Genomic DNA, 3064 nt, shown 5'->3' on the forward strand with positions numbered 1-3064 from the left:
CTTTATCTTCATCTTCTCGACAAGAGGAGCTCACTGGTGGTCTTGTTTCGTCGAATGGAGGTCGAGATCGAAGGAGGCAGCAACTCAGCGTCGCGAGTTGAAGATCCGGCGATCCACGCCGTTTGCGACGGCTGCAGCTTGAAGGAACAGCGTCGATCGACTCCTCTCCTCCCCATGGACATTTTCCCTCCACCAATGTGTGATTTTGCTTGAATTTTGAGGAACCACCATGGACGGCGGCTTGAAGGTGGCTGTGGAGCTCGATCCGGCCAAACGAGCCACTGGCTCAATAAATTGATAGCAGATTTGGATTCCTCACAAAAATTGGAGTCGGGTGGTGGTGACCTTGAAATTTTCTGGGCGGTTTAACTTTTCCGGCCACCGTGCACGGCGGCGGCAGCGGCGGTCCAGTGACCGGCCGGCGACACTCCGGTGAGGCCTCGATAGACATAATTTTCTTCCCTTCACGCTGATCCCGGAATCGTCGCCCGATTCTCAATTGGTACGCTCTAAGACTAAACTCTCAATTTTTTTTATATATGTAAAAATAATTAATTGATTAATGAATTTAATTCAGTAATTAAATAGATTAAGTTGAATAATAAGAAATTAGGTATAGAAATAGCTTAAAAATATATAGAACATTTATAGTCCTTTGTAAATAGATTAGATTGGTTAGTATGTGGTAATTGCGATAGGGAATATGATCAGTTAACTGGTTTAGGTTCTTTAGAATAACGTAATAGCAAATTGGTTTAGAACATTGACAAATAAATTACATGCGCTATAATTATAATTAGGAGGTTTAATAATGAGATGAGAATTCCTAGCTAATATTTATGTAAGTCAATTTAGGAATTTTAATAAATATCGTTAGGAGAAGTTATAAATTCAAGTAAATAGTTATAGGGGCAATTAACAATATTATTGAATCACGCTTAGAGGTTAATATAAATTGTTAATTAGTTGATTTGGAATTATTGAGAGTGTATATGTAAGTGTGATGGATGATATCTGTAGCTTGAAGCTGATTGGCTGTCTGAGATGATTGATCGAATGATTGAAAAAATAAAATTATGGCAGACGGGATGGGTTGATTTGAATTGCCCGATGGATGGGCTGTGTGTATTGATTGATAAATATATAATATTATTGTGATATTTAAACAGGTAGATAGTCTTATTTTTAGGGGAGATGCTGCCGAAATTTTGATAGAAATTAGACTAAATTTTAATTAACAACATAATTAATAAGTTTATTTAGATTATTTCTATAACTTGTTATTTAATAAATAAAGTGCTCTGACTATTTTATTATGATCATGATTATTCATTTAATTATTCAATTATTTATTTATTTCATCATTGTTGTTTATTGTTAATTTTTATTTATTTATTTACTTATTTAATTGCAATTGAGAATGGATGTCTAATGTTGCATTGCATTACGATATTCAACTGATCAATATGTCCGCATTTAATTGCAATGTTTGATTAATTGTGTTGTGATAATGCCATGCTTTGTTTGTGTGGAATGGGGATGAAGTGGGTCACCAAGGGTTTGTGAGACTGTTTCTGTTATACGGATCCTGATTTTGATTTCTGTTATATTCTGATTCTGTTATGTGGATCCTGATTCTGTTTCTGTTAGCCGAGTAAATGGGAGATCGGCGCCCCCGTGTGCACCTACAATTACCGTTACTGTTAACCACGGGTTGGCTTCTCGTCGTTGCGCACCGGACAGTCTAGATTTGATCGCAGCCCGCAGGGTGGCCTCCTGTTGTGAGCGCTTGATGATCTAGATTGGATGGAGACCACCGGGTTGCCTCCTGTTGGTATGAAAAAGAAAAGAGAGGATAGAAAAACAATGAGAGGGCTGGTCAAGTGAGGATTAGACCGGTCGGCCAGTATGGGGGATCGGCTCCCTGGTGCACATGTGAGAGGATGAGCCATGTGGGAGGACGGCTCATCGGGGGTTCGGTGACTCCACTGACCAATTTCCACGTGATGTGATTATTTGAAGGTGAAATTGTTTGTGAGTGCTGGTGACATGCCATTTGTGTGACTGGCTGCGTGAGCATATAACTAGTCGGATGACTAGATTGATATGTTTACACATTTGTGTGACTGTGTGTGTTGTGTAATAATTATTACTCTTTAGAAAACTCACATGTCTTGTTTAATTTTTCAGGAAGTAAGTTTCTCTTTAATTCGATTTAGGTTACGTTTCTTCGACGCAGGGCACTAAAGAAATTTTCCCTAGTTCCATAATTATTTTACTATGTAACTGTATGTAAAAAAAAAAAAGGCTTTGTATGTCAAACAGTTAGTGACTCCGCAGTTGTAGAATTTACTTACATTTAGTCGTGTATTATCGTAGACGAAATGATTCTGTGAGCCTATACTAGAAATGTGATGTATTGTAAATTGGCCCGAACTGTGGAATTTTGTAGAAGATAAATTTGGGCCGAGATGTAATAAAATCTTGAGGTTTATTTTTTTGTAATTTGGGCTGAATATTTGAAATTTATATTGAGATAGCAAATTTTAGTATTTCAGGCTTACTACGGGCCTCGGGGGCCTTAAGCTTACCTGGGCCCTAGTGCCGGTCCGACCCATGGAATCGGGTCGTGACAAAGTTGGTATCAGAGCATAGGTTAGAGTTCTAGGACACAACTGCGGAGTATAGAAAATTTCTTTATGTTGGGATCGGCCGTAACCAACATAAGGAAAGATGCTTGGGAATTTCCTTCTTAGGGAGGGTGGACGCACTGAACCCTATGAAGGAAAAATCCATACTTGTTGTGTAAACCAATGGTCCATAGATAGAAGTAATTGAGGATTTGAGTGAAAGTAGTGGACAATAGGATGAACCCATCGAAATACCTATAGGGGCTAGAGTTGGTATCAACCCTTAGGCTAGGGAATAGAGTAATACTTGTTGGTAGTGGATTGGCCTGATCACCCAGTACACTACTTTTCATATGAACTCTATTCCTGTCAGTGAGTAGGATAGTGTAGAGAATAAATAGGATTTTCATTGGTATGGTAGATTCATGAACATA

The 3064-nt window shown here is 38.6% G+C and overlaps 1 long non-coding RNA gene across 1 annotated transcript; it reads left to right on the forward strand.

The window, feature by feature from the left end:
* Nucleotides 1–451: 451 nt before the first annotated feature.
* On the forward strand, nucleotides 452–2505 carry LOC149496596 (uncharacterized). The gene is made up of 2 exons (XR_016320570.1): nucleotides 452–502; nucleotides 2191–2505. It is a non-coding gene; the product is annotated as an uncharacterized LOC149496596 (long non-coding RNA).
* The last annotated feature ends 559 nt before the right edge of the window (nucleotides 2506–3064 follow it).

This window comes from Jatropha curcas, chromosome 4, assembly GCF_041381405.1.
Source record: "Jatropha curcas cultivar XTBG-Jc1 chromosome 4, XTBG_Jcur_1.0, whole genome shotgun sequence".
NCBI classification, from domain to species: domain Eukaryota; kingdom Viridiplantae; phylum Streptophyta; class Magnoliopsida; order Malpighiales; family Euphorbiaceae; genus Jatropha; species Jatropha curcas.